We start from the raw sequence: 22,215 nt of genomic DNA on the forward strand, positions 1-22,215 counted from the left end.
TCTGCGCCGGTTCGGGTGAAACAATATCCTATGTCCCCGGACAAAAAGTCAGCTTTACAAGCTGAATTAGACAGAATGCTTGCGCTAGATGTCGTCACTACCAGTGAAAGTCCATGGAATAATCCAGCTATTTTGGTCAAGAAAGCAAATGGTGACTGGAGGTTTTGTCTAGATTGCAGGAAGCTAAATGCTATTACTAAGGGTGACTCTTATGCAATTCCTTACATCCCTCAGATCTTGGACAGTTTGAAAGAAGCAAAGTTCTTATCAACCATAGATTTATCCTCTTCGTTTTGGCAGATCCCTCTGTCAAAAAGCTCTCAGGAAAAAACTAGCTTCACCGTCCCAGGTCGCGGGTTATTCAAGTTCAAGGTTATGCCTTTTGGTTTATGCAACGCCCCTGCTCGTCAACAACGACTTATGGACATGTTAATTAACCAAAACTTTTGCAGTGACATTGAAAATGGTTATGTATTTTGTTACATCGACGATATAGTTATTTGCTCGTCTGATTTTTCAACTCACTTGCTATTACTGAACCGAGTTTTGGACAAATTGAAATCGGCTAATTTAACAGTGTCTTTTGACAAATGTAAATTCTTCAGAGAGTCGATCAAATACTTAGGATATGTCGTTGACGAATACGGTTTACGGACTGACCCAGAGAAAATAGCAGCAATCTTAAACTTCCCTACTCCGACAAATGCTCGTGATGTAAAGGTATTTTTAGGTACTTGCTCTTGGTACAGGAGATTTATTCGTAACTTTTCAACTATTGCAGCTCCGCTGAACAAGCTTACCAGCAAAGGAAAAAACGCGCCGAAGTTCCAGTGGACCGACGCCGCAGAGGAAGCCTTCACGGTGCTGAAAAATGCGTTAGTCTCTGCTCCTGTCCTAGCCGTTCCAGACTTTGAAAAGCCTTTCATCGTGCATTGCGACGCATCGTCGTACGGTTTAGGAGGTATGCTGTCTCAGAATATCGATGGTCATGAACATCCGATTGCATACGTAAGTAGGTCCTTGAATAAAAGTGAAAGGAATTATAGCGCTACTGAGCGTGAGGCGTTAGCCGTAATATTCTCAGTAGAAAAATTTCAAGCATATCTAGGTTCTCGAACATTCAAAATCGTAACAGATCATTCATCACTGAAGTGGTTCTTGAATTTAGAAAATCCTTCAGGTAGGTTAGCTCGGTGGGGTTGTCGTCTGTCTCAGTTCAATTTTGAAATCGAACATCGAAAAGGCACCGATAATGTGGTCCCTGATGCCTTATCACGTCTTATGAAGGTAGAGGCCATCCATACGGCTCCATCCACGCCTACAATGAGTACGAGAGATGAATGGTACGATAGAATTTTAAATGGTTGTAGATCTCATCCGACAAACTTTCCAAATTTCATGATTAAAGATAATACTCTTTATCGATTTAGTAAAAGTAAATATAATCTCACTAGTGAATTTGATTGGAAAGAGGTAGTTCCTAAGGGAATGAGATCTAAAATCATTCGAGAAAATCATAGCGAGGCTACAGCAGGTCATTTAGGTATTTTCAAAACACATAGACGTTTATGTCTTAGGTATTTTTGGCCAGGAATGTATAAAGATGTGTTAGAATTTGTGAATGCATGTGATGTATGTAAAGCGTATAAACACTCTACACAGGCAACGCCCGGTTTAATGGGTAAACCGAAGGTTTGTTCGCGACCGTTTCAGGTAGTGTCAGTGGATTTGGTTGGTCCGTTGCCACGATCCCGATCCGGTTACACCTTCCTTTTGGTAATTACGTGTTGCTTTTCGAAATATACACTTCTTTTTCCCTTACGTCGTGCAACTTCAGCCTTAGTGGCTAAACATTTCGAAAATGATGTAGTTTTGGTACATGGGACGCCAGAAACCATAATCCTTGACAATGGGAGCCAAATGACAGGTTCAGAATTCAAAAATGTCATTGCGCGCTACAATATACCAAAACTTCATTATACTCCGAAATATACCCCCCAAGTAAATTTGGTAGAACGTTATAATAAAACCATTATTACGGCTGTCGCGTCTTATGTGGAGGACAACCATCGTTCATGGGATCAAAACCTGAATAAGATTCAATTCGCTATAAATAGTGCAATAAACGAATCCACAGGGTTTTCACCATTTTTCTTGGTTCACGGTCGCGAACCTGTCATAAATGGAAACTTCTATCGGGATACAGATAAAGAATATAGAGTGGGTATGCCACGCGAGGAGTATGCAGGGGAATTTAAAAGTTTGGAAGAGATTTTTGATAAGGTACGTGAAAAATTACATCAAGCACATGCTAAAAATGCATCTCATTATAACCTTAGGCGAAGGAACGCCAAGTTTTCAGTTGGAGATCTTGTATGGAAGTCTACTTATACTCAGAGTGACGCTGAAAAATTCAAAATGTCAAAATTAGCTCCGAAGTATGAGAAATGTAGGGTTACAAGAGTTTTATCTCCACTGGTGTATGAATTAGAAAAACTAGATGGTACAAAAATAGGTTCCTGGCATATAAAGGATTTAAAGGTATAAATTGTAACTCAGACATGTTCAATCCCAACCCGTGTGTGAACATTATAAGTGCTCACATACTAAAGTGTAAGGAAGTGGTAAACTTAATTGGAATAAGTTACTACCAAGTATAAATGCGTGATGAATGAAGTAGTATAATGCAAGGAAAGAGTGAGAGTGATAAGTAGAATGCGTGATGTATGTCATAGTATAATGCAAGAGTGATAGGGGTGAGATGGAGGCGGATCGATGACTCATGATTGATCTGAGACAATCAACAAACCTTTCAACCATGGTGTATATATTTCTTCTGAAATACGAATCATATACTCGAAGGTTAGTAATTTTCGTATTTCTCTTTTGCTGTGCATTTTGTTGCACAGAGATTATAGTATTCCTATGTCTTGTTAGCTCATATTGACGCTAGGACCTTGTTCCAGACATTTAGGAAATCAATTCCTCCTTTGCTGTGCTTTGCACAGAGACTATTTTATCCCAGTGTTTTGTTTAGGTAGTATTGATGCTAAGAAGGTATCCACACACTGAGGATAGTCGGTTCTTGTATATACCGAAAAAGTATCCGGAGACTCTGTCTCCTATATCATAACAGTTATACTGTTTAGTATATTGTAAGATCAAGCTGCAAAGACCGTAGGCCTAGATGCATTGCTGTATTATTACGTACGCCGTTTACAGTGAATGATGCCAAGGTCCAAGCAACTTCTGATCGTCCTATAAATAGCAGAATTTGTAGTTGTCGGATCGAGCCGAGGATTGTTTAAGAATTGATGAAGGCAGGCGGAGATCTTTAGGGTCTGCTTCGATCACTAGGCGATCTTCAGACGTGTTAAGAACAATACTTCCGTTTACTGCATGTCACAACTACCAGCGTAACTAGGTAAACCTAACCTAACCTACCTAGACCGGCTCCTCCACCCCTTACACCGGTCCCAAACCAACCATCTAACCTAACCACCACAATAACGACTCGTTTAACCAACAGAACCACTTTAGGTAACCACTACTCTAAAACCTACAGTACGACAGACTATTCCTACTGAGAAGTGTCCTCGGCAACAACCGGACGAATAATGCCTCGCTACGCACAGCGTGTCTGATTTTATAGTCCAACGACGATAGTGGGGAGATGACGTAATGCTCAGTGAGCAAAGTGTTGACAGCTAAAAGTCGGTACCGCCGACACGGCCATTCTGACCTGCGTACGCCCTCGTACGCTAAATGTCACAAAGCATGTGAGGACAAAACCATAACCACAAAATCACTATACCGCTCGTCTATCCTGACTAGCAGTTAACTGTCAATGAACATCTTTCTCATTCTAAACCTGGACATCAATGTCCCCTCAACCACTCAACACTAGTGGACCGGACATCAGCGTCCCCTCAGTCAGTAAACCTCCGTAAACCAGAAACATTACAATAATTAACGTACAATGCTATTGGTTATGATTCTGACCATCACGGCTTTTTCTTGGGCTCTTTGGCTTGACTAATTCATCACATCTCAACACTTAGGAAGTTGACACAACCAACCTAGATTAACAAATCACTTTCAACTGATCATCTGTCTAAAAAATAGGCTAACACTGCGAGAAGAACCAAAACCTAATTACAAGAACTCATCTACTGACATGTCGCGACGCGAAAGTTAGTTGAACCGATTCTAAACTACAGTTCATATGATTAGAGCGCAATTGCTATTGCAACTCTTAATCAATCATGATCTAAACATTATTCAAAACGAATTTACCACTGGTTCGGAATGCCACAACCTAGCGAGAAGAACCAGCAAGAAACTCGGTGGCGTCTAACTGAGTAATTAATTTCTTGGCATCTAACTGAACTTAAAAACAAAATTTTTTTTTTTTTTTGGTTGTTGTTAAGGGTATGTGGTTAACTGTAACTGTGCGGTGTCTATGACAGTAAAACTCTTTTAACATCGTCGCGTCACGGCCATTCTGACGCGCGACCGTCCTCGGGAGCTAGCTGGTGACCGGTCCGTCCCCACCGTCCCTGATTCATGGATTGTCCGATATTGCTCGTGCGCGTTCGTGCTCGCCTTCGTAAATCAGCGCCGACATGGCCATTCTGACCACAGGTCGCCCTCGACCTGCCAAAGAAAAAAAAAAGAACACAGTACCGTTGTACGAAACAGATTACGCACGGAAGCCCTCATCCTCGTTGGACACGACTAATAGTGAAAGTAAGGAGGCCCCTGTCCTCAACTTACGTCACAAAACACAAAAGTAAGGAGACCCCTGTCCTCAACTTACGTCACAAAACACAAAAGTAAGGAGGCCCCTGTCCTCAACTTACAAAACACAGAAGTAAGGAGGCCCCTGTCCTCAACTTACAAAACACAGAAGTAAGGAGGCCCCTGTCCTCAACTTACGTCACACACACAAACGTCACAAAACACAGAAGTAAGGAGGCCCCTGTCCTCAACTTACAAAACACAGAAGTAAGGAGGCCCCTGTCCTCAACTTACGTCACACACACAAACGTCACAAAACACAGAAGTAAGGAGGCCCCTGTCCTCAACTTACAAAACACAGAAGTAAGGAGGCCCCTGTCCTCAACTTACGTCACACACACAAAGCGGCAATATTAAGATTTTGAAAAAGTGCAGATTACCTGTAGCTTTCACCTCCTGGACTTGAATCAGATGTCCTTGTCTTTGTCACCATTAACCACTCGTTTCCAGATATTCCAAGCTTTGGTAATTGATTCACGTATCTCCAAGAGTTTTGGCTCGACCTTGCAACAAGCCAGCTATTTTCTTCGATGTGGTTAGGTGGAGTTGAAGAGGCTCCACGGTTCATCCCGCTTCTGATGTCGGATCGAGCCGAGGATTGTTTAAGAATTGATGAAGGCAGGCGGAGATCTTTAGGGTCTGCTTCGATCACTAGGCGATCTTCAGACGTGTTAAGAACAATACTTCCGTTTACTGCATGTCACAACTACCAGCGTAACTAGGTAAACCTAACCTAACCTACCTAGACCGGCTCCTCCACCCCTTACACCGGTCCCAAACCAACCATCTAACCTAACCACCACAATAACGACTCGTTTAACCAACAGAACCACTTTAGGTAACCACTACTCTAAAACCTACAGTACGACAGACTATTCCTACTGAGAAGTGTCCTCGGCAACAACCGGACGAATAATGCCTCGCTACGCACAGCGTGTCTGATTTTATAGTCCAACGACGATAGTGGGGAGATGACGTAATGCTCAGTGAGCAAAGTGTTGACAGCTAAAAGTCGGTACCGCCGACATAGTTGTATAGTTAAATTCCATAGTTATAAAACTAGTATAGAAACATTAGCCTAAAGCATTTCAAAACTCCCAGAAATAGAATAGGTAAGATAAATAGAAATAGTTATTGTAGTCTTCTGTTTGTTTAGGAATCAGTGGTTATATATTTTGTTTTTTTTTTGACTTTCTTTTAATTTCAGTGCTTCATCGTGATCGCTGAGGGCAGCGAGCGGTTCCCCTTCGTTGAACCTTTTTCCGGGGGAGGGGGTATTGTAACGTGTGGTATTTATTGTATATAAATATTAAAAAGAAAACATATAACTTCAAATCACTGATCTCCTTACGACTAGCGACATCTGTGCGTAGCGGGTGGAACTAGTTCGGCATCTTGGTGTGATTGCTTGTAACAGCCATCATAAAAGAATTTATTTATGAAATTTACGTTTGTTTAAATATTTGCCTTTTCTTTATAAAAGGATCTATAAAATACATTTGTAAAAATTTCACATGGATTATGGAGTTATTTTGGAAACTGACAGGTGGTCAGGAATCTGGGGCCAGAAGAAAAAAAAAACAAAAAGAAAAAAGAATTTGATGTGACAGCTCTTTCTTTTTTCGATTCGCCTTGCAGGGAGATGGCGTAGTTACAAAAATTTAAAAAGGATAACGATAGTTTAGGCTGGGAGTTTTACTAAAAATGGTATGTGTGAGTTTATTCGTGCGAGATAAATTCGTCCACTCTTCGATGGTGTTGTGAATTTATGATTCCTTGTTCCAGCTTTAGGATAAAGTTTGCCACGCGGCGGGTGGGGGTCGTTCATCACGATGTGGTAAGTAAATTATTACTCTCAAAAATTAATTAGAAAGATGTAAGGCTCCCCTACCCGAAATAAACGTGTCGCCAATTCGCAATTTTATTTTCCTTTTAGGTGGCGACATGGGATTTAAGAAATTCAAACGAATTTAAGAAATTTAAACAGATTTAAGAAATTTCAACAGTTTTCAACAATTTAAACAGATTAGAAAATTTAAACAACTTGATAAGAAAATCATCATCATGGTCCCCTAACAACCTAATAATTTTAAAAACCATGATTGGGTTATAAAATAACGCTGAAATTTGAGATTTAACACGCGTTTTGCTCGCTTCACGTTTGGATTGAGGAAGCGTGCAACGCCAGCAAATCCATAGGAATCTCTTGCATCCTTCACCTTGCTCGTCCGCATGACACACGGCCACCGTCTGTATGAGCCGCGCGTCCAGAGCGAAGCTTGATTTTCGGAACAGGTGTTTTCCTAAATCTTCAGGATTTATAAGGTGGATTCTCTCCAACATATTAACTTTTTTATTTTAAGCTAATTCAACTACTTTTGTATTTTGGTTTACATTTATATTAATTAATGGTTTACACTAGATTGTGACTTATACGTTCCTAAAATCGTAACCTATCATTAAGACGAGTAACCTAAGATCATAGTTGAGGTGCGTTGAATGCGGACAGCACCTTGAGATAGTATAATGCATCTCTCATGTCTCTGTAACTAGTCGAGTTAACTTTAATTGTAAATCTATAACAAACAAAAGAAGAATTAAATAACTATTTCTAAGGTACTCGAGGTTTCAATTTAATAATTATCTTTTTCCACATAAATCCCTGACTGTACAGAGCTGATTCTGTTAGCATGTCTAGGTCCTAGCAACGCACCTAGAGTTCCTGAAAGACCTAGGACCTGGATATGCTACAGTGGCGCTCCAACGGGTATTAACTATATTTTATTTTCCCCTGAGTGCTATAGTGGCACTCAACGGGTATAAATTATACTTTATTTTTCTCCTGAGTGTTATAGTGGCACTCAACAACTTCAAAAATTTTCATATTTAAATTATACACTATATTTTTTCTCCCCAGTGCTACAGTGGCGCTTTTCGGGTTTAAAAACTTTTGTTTCACACAGGCTACAGTGGTCGTCCTGTAATTTAATTTAAATACTATTATTTGTTTATATTTGTTCAAAAATTAACTTAGTTTTTATGAAATCAGTTCAATACACCCAGGGTTGTCATATGACACATAGTAGTTTGAAAATATTGTAGGTAAACCATCAATTTAATTGAAATTTATGGATAATATTGTAATTAATGCTTTCTTTTCAGTGTTACAAATATTTCTTATCAGTTTAAGTTAATAACTGTTTGTCTAATTGTTAACTTAATTGTTATATAATTAACTTAAGTTTTATATTGTAATTGTGTATACCATCAATTACTTAACATGGAAAAGTCCAGAGCTATACAATTTCACTCCCTTAGAAAGGATAAATTAGTCTATGAAGTGTCCATACGTGCGGATACTCCTGGAAATACTGTCGATGCCCTCAGAAGACAGATGCGCAAGCTTATTTTAGAATGTCCTTCTGAGGCCATAATAGAAACACCTTTTAAAGCGGATTCTGAATTTCAAATTATAGGTGAAAAATTAGACGAACTAGTAGCTTTGTTAGATAAATGGGATGTATATAAAGAGAAGGTATCGCTAGCTAGAGCAGAAGCCCTAGCCTACCACCTTTACCATCGATTGAATAGGATTTCAACTGAGGAACCAGCGGTTTTAACACAAAAGACAGAACTCAAAAGTAGGCTTGACCCATTACTTGCAAAAATTGAAACTCCAACAATTACCGTTTCAGAAACTCCTGCTTCAACTTCATCTTCTGCAGCAATAGTTCATGAATCTTCGCTCTTCGAGTGTTCGAGTGACAAGAATGTAGCCAAATGGAACGTTAAGTTCAACGGCACCACGGATCCTCGCTCATTCATTGAACGGATAGAAGAGTTACAGGGTTGCTACGGGGTTTCGGATGCCAAACTGTTCAGGTCTGCAGCACAGTTATTTAGTGACCAAGCTCTCATTTGGTTCCGAGGATTAAAACATCAGATATGTACGTGGTCTGATCTTAAAAATCTAATATTGGAGGAATTTGATCCGGTCGATTATGACTATCGTCTACTGGGTGAAATTCTTGCCAGAACACAGGGGGTAGAAGAGCCTACTCATATTTATTTCTCTGTTATGGCTTGTCTGTTTGCTCGCTTAAGGACACAACTGTCAGAAGCAGCTAAACTAGAGATTTTATTACATAACATACGCCCAAATTTCTCTCAACAGTTAGCACTAGTTCAAATTGATTCAATTTCACAGTTAAAAGAGAGTTGCAAAAAGATAGAAGCTGCTAGCCAGCGTGCTACATTATTCTCAGAGCCTGGAAAACCAACAAATATTATAACTCCTGAGTTTTCTTATAAGCCCAAGAATAAAACAGTGGCTTTTGTGGATAGTAGGGGCAAAAAGCCTAGTATATCAGAACCAAAAATTCAACAAAATAAGGTTCATGATCAGCAACCTCCAAATAAACAATATTTATGTAGGGAAAATGGTAATAAGAACAATAACCATAAAAATCCAAATCCATCGAATAACTGTTGTCATTGTCCATCAAACAATGTTTCTAAACAGTTTGTTAAACGGAAGGTTCATTGCTTTACTTGTAAAACTCCAGGTTTTACAAAGTTGACTTGCCCAAATTGTAATAAAAATAAGAAAACTGATCCAAAAAACTAAACAACTCGAACTGTAACACTTTAAGTAAAAAAATGTCAAAATTCAAAAATTATGATTCGATTTTTACAGTTCGATTTTCCCCACAAAAAGATGATATTAGGCCATATTTGGAATGTAATATAGGAGATATAAAAGTTTATGGTTTGCTAGATTCTGGCGCATGTATATCTATTCTTGGCAACAACTCTCATACATATTTTATCAAATTGGGTTATAACTTTAACAATTTTATTGATAATTCTTGCACTGTTGCAAATGGAATCCAGTTAGAGTCATCAGGACATATGTATATACCTGTGACTTTCAATAGTAAAACTTGTGCTATTAAATTTTATGTTGTGCCTGCAGTAACTTCAGATTTAATACTAGGATGCGATTTCTGGAAGGCGTTTAATGTAGCCCCAGAAATATTTGAAAATATAGACTATATACGTTCACCTGAAAGCTTTTGCAACACAATAACGACGAAAAATGTACATTCCATTCAACCATTCAATAACTTGAACTTTGATCAAAAAGAAATAGCCAAAGCCATAATAGATAAATACAATGATATTTCATTTGACAAGAAGGGTCTAGGTAGGACATCGTTGATAGAGCATGTAATTGACACAGGCAATTCTGCGCCGGTTCGGGTGAAACAATATCCTATGTCCCCGGACAAAAAGTCAGCTTTACAAGCTGAATTAGACAGAATGCTTGCGCTAGATGTCGTCACTACCAGTGAAAGTCCATGGAATAATCCAGCTATTTTGGTCAAGAAAGCAAATGGTGACTGGAGGTTTTGTCTAGATTGCAGGAAGCTAAATGCTATTACTAAGGGTGACTCTTATGCAATTCCTTACATCCCTCAGATCTTGGACAGTTTGAAAGAAGCAAAGTTCTTATCAACCATAGATTTATCCTCTTCGTTTTGGCAGATCCCTCTGTCAAAAAGCTCTCAGGAAAAAACTAGCTTCACCGTCCCAGGTCGCGGGTTATTCAAGTTCAAGGTTATGCCTTTTGGTTTATGCAACGCCCCTGCTCGTCAACAACGACTTATGGACATGTTAATTAACCAAAACTTTTGCAGTGACATTGAAAATGGTTATGTATTTTGTTACATCGACGATATAGTTATTTGCTCGTCTGATTTTTCAACTCACTTGCTATTACTGAACCGAGTTTTGGACAAATTGAAATCGGCTAATTTAACAGTGTCTTTTGACAAATGTAAATTCTTCAGAGAGTCGATCAAATACTTAGGATATGTCGTTGACGAATACGGTTTACGGACTGACCCAGAGAAAATAGCAGCAATCTTAAACTTCCCTACTCCGACAAATGCTCGTGATGTAAAGGTATTTTTAGGTACTTGCTCTTGGTACAGGAGATTTATTCGTAACTTTTCAACTATTGCAGCTCCGCTGAACAAGCTTACCAGCAAAGGAAAAAACGCGCCGAAGTTCCAGTGGACCGACGCCGCAGAGGAAGCCTTCACGGTGCTGAAAAATGCGTTAGTCTCTGCTCCTGTCCTAGCCGTTCCAGACTTTGAAAAGCCTTTCATCGTGCATTGCGACGCATCGTCGTACGGTTTAGGAGGTATGCTGTCTCAGAATATCGATGGTCATGAACATCCGATTGCATACGTAAGTAGGTCCTTGAATAAAAGTGAAAGGAATTATAGCGCTACTGAGCGTGAGGCGTTAGCCGTAATATTCTCAGTAGAAAAATTTCAAGCATATCTAGGTTCTCGAACATTCAAAATCGTAACAGATCATTCATCACTGAAGTGGTTCTTGAATTTAGAAAATCCTTCAGGTAGGTTAGCTCGGTGGGGTTGTCGTCTGTCTCAGTTCAATTTTGAAATCGAACATCGAAAAGGCACCGATAATGTGGTCCCTGATGCCTTATCACGTCTTATGAAGGTAGAGGCCATCCATACGGCTCCATCCACGCCTACAATGAGTACGAGAGATGAATGGTACGATAGAATTTTAAATGGTTGTAGATCTCATCCGACAAACTTTCCAAATTTCATGATTAAAGATAATACTCTTTATCGATTTAGTAAAAGTAAATATAATCTCACTAGTGAATTTGATTGGAAAGAGGTAGTTCCTAAGGGAATGAGATCTAAAATCATTCGAGAAAATCATAGCGAGGCTACAGCAGGTCATTTAGGTATTTTCAAAACACATAGACGTTTATGTCTTAGGTATTTTTGGCCAGGAATGTATAAAGATGTGTTAGAATTTGTGAATGCATGTGATGTATGTAAAGCGTATAAACACTCTACACAGGCAACGCCCGGTTTAATGGGTAAACCGAAGGTTTGTTCGCGACCGTTTCAGGTAGTGTCAGTGGATTTGGTTGGTCCGTTGCCACGATCCCGATCCGGTTACACCTTCCTTTTGGTAATTACGTGTTGCTTTTCGAAATATACACTTCTTTTTCCCTTACGTCGTGCAACTTCAGCCTTAGTGGCTAAACATTTCGAAAATGATGTAGTTTTGGTACATGGGACGCCAGAAACCATAATCCTTGACAATGGGAGCCAAATGACAGGTTCAGAATTCAAAAATGTCATTGCGCGCTACAATATACCAAAACTTCATTATACTCCGAAATATACCCCCCAAGTAAATTTGGTAGAACGTTATAATAAAACCATTATGACGGCTGTCGCGTCTTATGTGGAGGACAACCATCGTTCATGGGATCAAAACCTGAATAAGATTCAATTCGCTATAAATAGTGCAATAAACGAATCCACAGGGTTTTCACCATTTTTCTTGGTTCACGGTCGCGAACCTGTCATAAATGGAAACTTCTATCGGGATACAGATAAAGAATATAGAGTGGGTATGCCACGCGAGGAGTATGCAGGGGAATTTAAAAGTTTGGAAGAGATTTTTGATAAGGTACGTGAAAAATTACATCAAGCACATGCTAAAAATGCATCTCATTATAACCTTAGGCGAAGGAACGCCAAGTTTTCAGTTGGAGATCTTGTATGGAAGTCTACTTATACTCAGAGTGACGCTGAAAAATTCAAAATGTCAAAATTAGCTCCGAAGTATGAGAAATGTAGGGTTACAAGAGTTTTATCTCCACTGGTGTATGAATTAGAAAGACTAGATGGTACAAAAATAGGTTCCTGGCATATAAAGGATTTAAAGGTATAAATTGTAACTCAGACATGTTCAATCCCAACCCGTGTGTGAACATTATAAGTGCTCACATACTAAAGTGTAAGGAAGTGGTAAACTTAATTGGAATAAGTTACTACCAAGTATAAATGCGTGATGAATGAAGTAGTATAATGCAAGGAAAGAGTGAGAGTGATAAGTAGAATGCGTGATGTATGTCATAGTATAATGCAAGAGTGATAGGGGTGAGATGGAGGCGGATCGATGACTCATGATTGATCTGAGACAATCAACAAACCTTTCAACCATGGTGTATATATTTCTTCTGAAATACGAATCATATACTCGAAGGTTAGTAATTTTCGTATTTCTCTTTTGCTGTGCATTTTGTTGCACAGAGATTATAGTATTCCTATGTCTTGTTAGCTCATATTGACGCTAGGACCTTGTTCCAGACATTTAGGAAATCAATTCCTCCTTTGCTGTGCTTTGCACAGAGACTATTTTATCCCAGTGTTTTGTTTAGGTAGTATTGATGCTAAGAAGGTATCCACACACTGAGGATAGTCGGTTCTTGTATATACCGAAAAAGTATCCGGAGACTCTGTCTCCTATATCATAACAGTTATACTGTTTAGTATATTGTAAGATCAAGCTGCAAAGACCGTAGGCCTAGATGCATTGCTGTATTATTACGTACGCCGTTTACAGTGAATGATGCCAAGGTCCAAGCAACTTCTGATCGTCCTATAAATAGCAGAATTTGTAGTTGTCGGATCGAGCCGAGGATTGTTTAAGAATTGATGAAGGCAGGCGGAGATCTTTAGGGTCTGCTTCGATCACTAGGCGATCTTCAGACGTGTTAAGAACAATACTTCCGTTTACTGCATGTCACAACTACCAGCGTAACTAGGTAAACCTAACCTAACCTACCTAGACCGGCTCCTCCACCCCTTACACCGGTCCCAAACCAACCATCTAACCTAACCACCACAATAACGACTCGTTTAACCAACAGAACCACTTTAGGTAACCACTACTCTAAAACCTACAGTACGACAGACTATTCCTACTGAGAAGTGTCCTCGGCAACAACCGGACGAATAATGCCTCGCTACGCACAGCGTGTCTGATTTTATAGTCCAACGACGATAGTGGGGAGATGACGTAATGCTCAGTGAGCAAAGTGTTGACAGCTAAAAGTCGGTACCGCCGACATAGTTGTATAGTTAAATTCCATAGTTATAAAACTAGTATAGAAACATTAGCCTAAAGCATTTCAAAACTCCCAGAAATAGAATAGGTAAGATAAATAGAAATAGTTATTGTAGTCTTCTGTTTGTTTAGGAATCAGTGGTTATATATTTTGTTTTTTTTTTTGACTTTCTTTTAATTTCAGTGCTTCATCGTGATCGCTGAGGGCAGCGAGCGGTTCCCCTTCGTTGAACCTTTTTCCGGGGGAGGGGGTATTGTAACGTGTGGTATTTATTGTATATAAATATTAAAAAGAAAACATATAACTTCAAATCACTGATCTCCTTACGACTAGCGACATCTGTGCGTAGCGGGTGGAACTAGTTCGGCATCTTGGTGTGATTGCTTGTAACAGCCATCATAAAAGAATTTATTTATGAAATTTACGTTTGTTTAAATATTTGCCTTTTCTTTATAAAAGGATCTATAAAATACATTTGTAAAAATTTCACATGGATTATGGAGTTATTTTGGAAACTGACAGGTGGTCAGGAATCTGGGGCCAGAAGAAAAAAAAAAAACAAAAAGAAAAAAGAATTTGATGTGACAGCTCTTTCTTTTTTCGATTCGCCTTGCAGGGAGATGGCGTAGTTACAAAAATTTAAAAAGGATAACGATAGTTTAGGCTGGGAGTTTTACTAAAAATGGTATGTGTGAGTTTATTCGTGCGAGATAAATTCGTCCACTCTTCGATGGTGTTGTGAATTTATGATTCCTTGTTCCAGCTTTAGGATAAAGTTTGCCACGCGGCGGGTGGGGGTCGTTCATCACGATGTGGTAAGTAAATTATTACTCTCAAAAATTAATTAGAAAGATGTAAGGCTCCCCTACCCGAAATAAACGTGTCGCCAATTCGCAATTTTATTTTCCTTTTAGGTGGCGACATGGGATTTAAGAAATTCAAACGAATTTAAGAAATTTAAACAGATTTAAGAAATTTCAACAGTTTTCAACAATTTAAACAGATTAGAAAATTTAAACAACTTGATAAGAAAATCATCATCATGGTCCCCTAACAACCTAATAATTTTAAAAACCATGATTGGGTTATAAAATAACGCTGAAATTTGAGATTTAACACGCGTTTTGCTCGCTTCACGTTTGGATTGAGGAAGCGTGCAACGCCAGCAAATCCATAGGAATCTCTTGCATCCTTCACCTTGCTCGTCCGCATGACACACGGCCACCGTCTGTATGAGCCGCGCGTCCGGAGCGAAGCTTGATTTTCGGAACAGGTGTTTTCCTAAATCTTCAGGATTTATAAGGTGGATTCTCTCCAACATATTAACTTTTTTATTTTAAGCTAATTCAACTACTTTTGTATTTTGGTTTACATTTATATTAATTAATGGTTTACACTAGATTGTGACTTATACGTTCCTAAAATCGTAACCTATCATTAAGACGAGTAACCTAAGATCATAGTTGAGGTGCGTTGAATGCGGACAGCACCTTGAGATAGTATAATGCATCTCTCATGTCTCTGTAACTAGTCGAGTTAACTTTAATTGTAAATCTATAACAAACAAAAGAAGAATTAAATAACTATTTCTAAGGTACTCGAGGTTTCAATTTAATAATTATCTTTTTCCACATAAATCCCTGACTGTACAGAGCTGATTCTGTTAGCATGTCTAGGTCCTAGCAACGCACCTAGAGTTCCTGAAAGACCTAGGACCTGGATATGCTACAGTGGCGCTCCAACGGGTATTAACTATATTTTATTTTCCCCTGAGTGCTACAGTGGCACTCAACGGGTATAAATTATACTTTATTTTTCTCCTGAGTGTTATAGTGGCACTCAACAACTTCAAAAATTTTCATATTTAAATTATACACTATATTTTTTCTCCCCAGTGCTACAGTGGCGCTTTTCGGGTTTAAAAACTTTTGTTTCACACAGGCTACAGTGGTCGTCCTGTAATTTAATTTAAATACTATTATTTGTTTATATTTGTTCAAAAATTAACTTAGTTTTTATGAAATCAGTTCAATACACCCAGGGTTGTCATATGACACATAGTAGTTTGAAAATATTGTAGGTAAACCATCAATTTAATTGAAATTTATGGATAATATTGTAATTAATGCTTTCTTTTCAGTGTTACAAATATTTCTTATCAGTTTAAGTTAATAACTGTTTGTCTAATTGTTAACTTAATTGTTATATAATTAACTTAAGTTTTATATTGTAATTGTGTATACCATCAATTACTTAACATGGAAAAGTCCAGAGCTATACAATTTCACTCCCTTAGAAAGGATAAATTAGTCTATGAAGTGTCCATACGTGCGGATACTCCTGGAAATACTGTCGATGCCCTCAGAAGACAGATGCGCAAGCTTATTTTAGAATGTCCTTCTGAGGCCATAATAGAAACACCTTTTAAAGCGGATTCTGAATTTCAAATTATAGGTGAAAAATTAGACGAACTAGTAGCTTTGTTAGATAAATGGGATGTATATAAAGAGAAGGTATCGCTAGCTAGAGCAGAAGCCCTAGCCTACCACCTTTACCATCGATTGAATAGGATTTCAACTGAGGAACCAGCGGTTTTAACACAAAAGACAGAACTCAAAAGTAGGCTTGACCCATTACTTGCAAAAATTGAAACTCCAACAATTACCGTTTCAGAAACTCCTGCTTCAACTTCATCTTCTGCAGCAATAGTTCATGAATCTTCGCTCTTCGAGTGTTCGAGTGACAAGAATGTAGCCAAATGGAACGTTAAGTTCAACGGCACCACGGATCCTCGTTCATTCATTGAACGGATAGAAGAGTTACAGGGTTGCTACGGGGTTTCGGATGCCAAACTGTTCAGGTCTGCAGCACAGTTATTTAGTGACCAAGCTCTCATTTGGTTCCGAGGATTAAAACATCAGATATGTACGTGGTCTGATCTTAAAAATCTAATATTGGAGGAATTTGATCCGGTCGATTATGACTATCGTCTACTGGGTGAAATTCGTGCCAGAACACAGGGGGTAGAAGAGCCTACTCATATTTATTTCTCTGTTATGGCTTGTCTGTTTGCTCGCTTAAGGACACAACTGTCAGAAGCAGCTAAACTAGAGATTTTATTACATAACATACGCCCAAATTTCTCTCAACAGTTAGCACTAGTTCAAATTGATTCAATTTCACAGTTAAAAGAGAGTTGCAAAAAGATAGAAGCTGCTAGCCAGCGTGCTACATTATTCTCAGAGCCTGGAAAACCAACAAATATTATAACTCCTGAGTTTTCTTATAAGCCCAAGAATAAAACAGTGGCTTTTGTGGATAGTAGGGGCAAAAAGCCTAGTATATCAGAACCAAAAATTCAACAAAATAAGGTTCATGATCAGCAACCTCCAAATAAACAATATTTATGTAGGGAAAATGGTAATAAGAACAATAACCATAAAAATCCAAATCCATCGAATAACTGTTGTCATTGTCCATCAAACAATGTTTCTAAACAGTTTGTTAAACGGAAGGTTCATTGCTTTACTTGTAAAACTCCAGGTTTTACAAAGTTGACTTGCCCAAATTGTAATAAAAATAAGAAAACTGATCCAAAAAACTAAACAACTCGAACTGTAACACTTTAAGTAAAAAAATGTCAAAATTCAAAAATTATGATTCGATTTTTACAGTTCGATTTTCCCCACAAAAAGATGATATTAGGCCATATTTGGAATGTAATATAGGAGATATAAAAGTTTATGGTTTGCTAGATTCTGGCGCATGTATATCTATTCTTGGCAACAACTCTCATACATATTTTATCAAATTGGGTTATAACTTTAACAATTTTATTGATAATTCTTGTACTGTTGCAAATGGAATCCAGTTAGAGTCATTAGGACATATGTATATACCTGTGACTTTCAATAGTAAAACTTGTGCTATTAAATTTTATGTTGTGCCTGCAGTAACTTCAGATTTAATACTAGGATGCGATTTCTGGAAGGCGTTTAATGTAGCCCCAGAAATATTTGAAAATATAGACTATATACGTTCACCTGAAAGCTTTTGCAACACAATAACGACGAAAAATGTACATTCCATTCAACCATTCAATAACTTGAACTTTGATCAAAAAGAAATAGCCAAAGCCATAATAGATAAATACAATGATATTTCATTTGACAAGAAGGGTCTAGGTAGGACATCGTTGATAGAGCATGTAATTGACACAGGCAATTCTGCGCCGGTTCGGGTGAAACAATATCCTATGTCCCCGGACAAAAAGTCAGCTTTACAAGCTGAATTAGACAGAATGCTTGCGCTAGATGTCGTCACTACCAGTGAAAGTCCATGGAATAATCCAGCTATTTTGGTCAAGAAAGCAAATGGTGACTGGAGGTTTTGTCTAGATTGCAGGAAGCTAAATGCTATTACTAAGGGTGACTCTTATGCAATTCCTTACATCCCTCAGATCTTGGACAGTTTGAAAGAAGCAAAGTTCTTATCAACCATAGATTTGTCCTCTTCGTTTTGGCAGATCCCTCTGTCAAAAAGCTCTCAGGAAAAAACTAGCTTCACCGTCCCAGGTCGCGGGTTATTCAAGTTCAAGGTTATGCCTTTTGGTTTATCCAACGCCCCTGCTCGTCAACAACGACTTATGGACATGTTAATTAACCAAAACTTTTGCAGTGACATTGAAAATGGTTATGTATTTTGTTACATCGACGATATAGTTATTTGCTCGTCTGATTTTTCAACTCACTTGCTATTACTGAACCGAGTTTTGGACAAATTGAAATCGGCTAATTTAACAGTGTCTTTTGACAAATGTAAATTCTTCAGAGAGTCGATCAAATACTTAGGATATGTCGTTGACGAATACGGTTTACGGACTGACCCAGAGAAAATAGCAGCAATCTTAAACTTCCCTACTCCGACAAATGCTCGTGATGTAAAGGTATTTTTAGGTACTTGCTCTTGGTACAGGAGATTTATTCGTAACTTTTCAACTATTGCAGCTCCGCTGAACAAGCTTACCAGCAAAGGAAAAAACGCGCCGAAGTTCCAGTGGACCGACGCCGCAGAGGAAGCCTTCACGGTGCTGAAAAATGCGTTAGTCTCTGCTCCTGTCCTAGCCGTTCCAGACTTTGAAAAACCTTTCATCGTGCATTGCGACGCATCGTCGTACGGTTTAGGAGGTATGCTGTCTCAGAATATCGATGGTCATGAACATCCGATTGCATACGTAAGTAGGTCCTTGAATAAAAGTGAAAGGAATTATAGCGCTACTGAGCGTGAGGCGTTAGCCGTAATATTCTCAGTAGAAAAATTTCAAGCATATCTAGGTTCTCGAACATTCAAAATCGTAACAGATCATTCATCACTGAAGTGGTTCTTGAATTTAGAAAATCCTTCAGGTAGGTTAGCTCGGTGGGGTTGTCGTCTGTCTCAGTTCAATTTTGAAATCGAACATCGAAAAGGCACCGATAATGTGGTCCCTGATGCCTTATCACGTCTTATGAAGGTAGAGGCCATCCATACGGCTCCATCCACGCCTACAATGAGTACGAGAGATGAATGGTACGATAGAATTTTAAATGGTTGTAGATCTCATCCGACAAACTTTCCAAATTTCATGATTAAAGATAATACTCTTTATCGATTTAGTAAAAGTAAATATAATCTCACTAGTGAATTTGATTGGAAAGAGGTAGTTCCTAAGGGAATGAGATCTAAAATCATTCGAGAAAATCATAGCGAGGCTACAGCAGGTCATTTAGGTATTTTCAAAACACATAGACGTTTATGTCTTAGGTATTTTTGGCCAGGAATGTATAAAGATGTGTTAGAATTTGTGAATGCATGTGATGTATGTAAAGCATATAAACACTCTACACAGGCAACGCCCGGTTTAATGGGTAAACCGAAGGTTTGTTCGCGACCGTTTCAGGTAGTGTCAGTGGATTTGGTTGGTCCGTTGCCACGATCCCGATCCGGTTACACCTTCCTTTTGGTAATTACGTGTTGCTTTTCGAAATATACACTTCTTTTTCCCTTACGTCGTGCAACTTCAGCCTTAGTGGCTAAACATTTCGAAAATGATGTAGTTTTGGTACATGGGACGCCAGAAACCATAATCCTTGACAATGGGAGCCAAATGACAGGTTCAGAATTCAAAAATGTCATTGCGCGCTACAATATACCAAAACTTCATTATACTCCGAAATATACCCCCCAAGTAAATTTGGTAGAACGTTATAATAAAACCATTATGACGGCTGTCGCGTCTTATGTGGAGGACAACCATCGTTCATGGGATCAAAACCTGAATAAGATTCAATTCGCTATAAATAGTGCAATAAACGAATCCACAGGGTTTTCACCATTTTTCTTGGTTCACGGTCGCGAACCTGTCATAAATGGAAACTTCTATCGGGATACAGATAAAGAATATAGAGTGGGTATGCCACGCGAGGAGTATGCAGGGGAATTTAAAAGTTTGGAAGAGATTTTTGATAAGGTACGTGAAAAATTACATCAAGCACATGCTAAAAATGCATCTCATTATAACCTTAGGCGAAGGAACGCCAAGTTTTCAGTTGGAGATCTTGTATGGAAGTCTACTTATACTCAGAGTGACGCTGAAAAATTCAAAATGTCAAAATTAGCTCCGAAGTATGAGAAATGTAGGGTTACAAGAGTTTTATCTCCACTGGTGTATGAATTAGAAAGACTAGATGGTACAAAAATAGGTTCCTGGCATATAAAGGATTTAAAGGTATAAATTGTAACTCAGACATGTTCAATCCCAACCCGTGTGTGAACATTATAAGTGCTCACATACTAAAGTGTAAGGAAGTGGTAAACTTAATTGGAATAAGTTACTACCAAGTATAAATGCGTGATGAATGAAGTAGTATAATGCAAGGAAAGAGTGAGAGTGATAAGTAGAATGCGTGATGTATGTCATAGTATAATGCAAGAGTGATAGGGGTGAGATGGAGGCGGATCGATGACTCATGATTGATCTGAGACAATCAACAAACCTTTCAACCATGGTGTATATATTTCTTCTGAAATACGAATCATATACTCGAAGGTTAGTAATTTTCGTATTTCTCTTTTGCTGTGCATTTTGTTGCACAGAGATTATAGTATTCCTATGTCTTGTTAGCTCATATTGACGCTAGGACCTTGTTCCAGACATTTAGGAAATCAATTCCTCCTTTGCTGTGCTTTGCACAGAGACTATTTTATCCCAGTGTTTTGTTTAGGTAGTATTGATGCTAAGAAGGTATCCACACACTGAGGATAGTCGGTTCTTGTATATACCGAAAAAGTATCCGGAGACTCTGTCTCCTATATCATAACAGTTATACTGTTTAGTATATTGTAAGATCAAGCTGCAAAGACCGTAGGCCTAGATGCATTGCTGTATTATTACGTACGCCGTTTACAGTGAATGATGCCAAGGTCCAAGCAACTTCTGATCGTCCTATAAATAGCAGAATTTGTAGTTGTCGGATCGAGCCGAGGATTGTTTAAGAATTGATGAAGGCAGGCGGAGATCTTTAGGGTCTGCTTCGATCACTAGGCGATCTTCAGACGTGTTAAGAACAATACTTCCGTTTACTGCATGTCACAACTACCAGCGTAACTAGGTAAACCTAACCTAACCTACCTAGACCGGCTCCTCCACCCCTTACACCGGTCCCAAACCAACCATCTAACCTAACCACCACAATAACGACTCGTTTAACCAACAGAACCACTTTAGGTAACCACTACTCTAAAACCTACAGTACGACAGACTATTCCTACTGAGAAGTGTCCTCGGCAACAACCGGACGAATAATGCCTCGCTACGCACAGCGTGTCTGATTTTATAGTCCAACGACGATAGTGGGGAGATGACGTAATGCTCAGTGAGCAAAGTGTTGACAGCTAAAAGTCGGTACCGCCGACACGGCCATTCTGACCTGCGTACGCCCTCGTACGCTAAATGTCACAAAGCATGTGAGGACAAAACCATAACCACAAAATCACTATACCGCTCGTCTATCCTGACTAGCAGTTAACTGTCAATGAACATCTTTCTCATTCTAAACCTGGACATCAATGTCCCCTCAACCACTCAACACTAGTGGACCGGACATCAGCGTCCCCTCAGTCAGTAAACCTCCGTAAACCAGAAACATTACAATAATTAACGTACAATGCTATTGGTTATGATTCTGACCATCACGGCTTTTTCTTGGGCTCTTTGGCTTGACTAATTCATCACATCTCAACACTTAGGAAGTTGACACAACCAACCTAGATTAACAAATCACTTTCAACTGATCATCTGTCTAAAAAATAGGCTAACACTGCGAGAAGAACCAAAACCTAATTACAAGAACTCATCTACTGACATGTCGCGACGCGAAAGTTAGTTGAACCGATTCTAAACT

The 22,215-nt window shown here is 38.8% G+C and overlaps 2 protein-coding genes and 2 long non-coding RNA genes across 4 annotated transcripts in view; 3 read left to right on the forward strand and 1 right to left on the reverse strand.

The window, feature by feature from the left end:
- The window catches only part of LOC123879971 (D-dopachrome decarboxylase-like), an 88,298-nt gene that overhangs the window by 40,397 nt on the left and 25,686 nt on the right, over positions 1-22,215 (forward strand). The gene's annotated exons all lie outside the window — the stretch shown is intronic.
- The window catches only part of LOC123879970 (protein lethal(2)essential for life-like), a 76,791-nt gene that overhangs the window by 35,567 nt on the left and 19,009 nt on the right, over positions 1-22,215 (reverse strand). The window lies entirely within an intron of this gene.
- LOC123879980 lies at positions 6,421-7,055 on the forward strand. The gene is made up of 3 exons (XR_006799132.1): positions 6,421-6,507; positions 6,586-6,637; positions 6,737-7,055. It is a non-coding gene; the product is annotated as an uncharacterized LOC123879980 (long non-coding RNA).
- LOC123879977 lies at positions 14,373-15,314 on the forward strand. The gene is made up of 3 exons (XR_006799129.1): positions 14,373-14,459; positions 14,538-14,589; positions 14,689-15,314. It is a non-coding gene; the product is annotated as an uncharacterized LOC123879977 (long non-coding RNA).

The sequence above is a fragment of the Maniola jurtina genome, chromosome W, assembly GCF_905333055.1.
Source record: "Maniola jurtina chromosome W, ilManJurt1.1, whole genome shotgun sequence".
NCBI lineage: Eukaryota > Metazoa > Arthropoda > Insecta > Lepidoptera > Nymphalidae > Maniola > Maniola jurtina.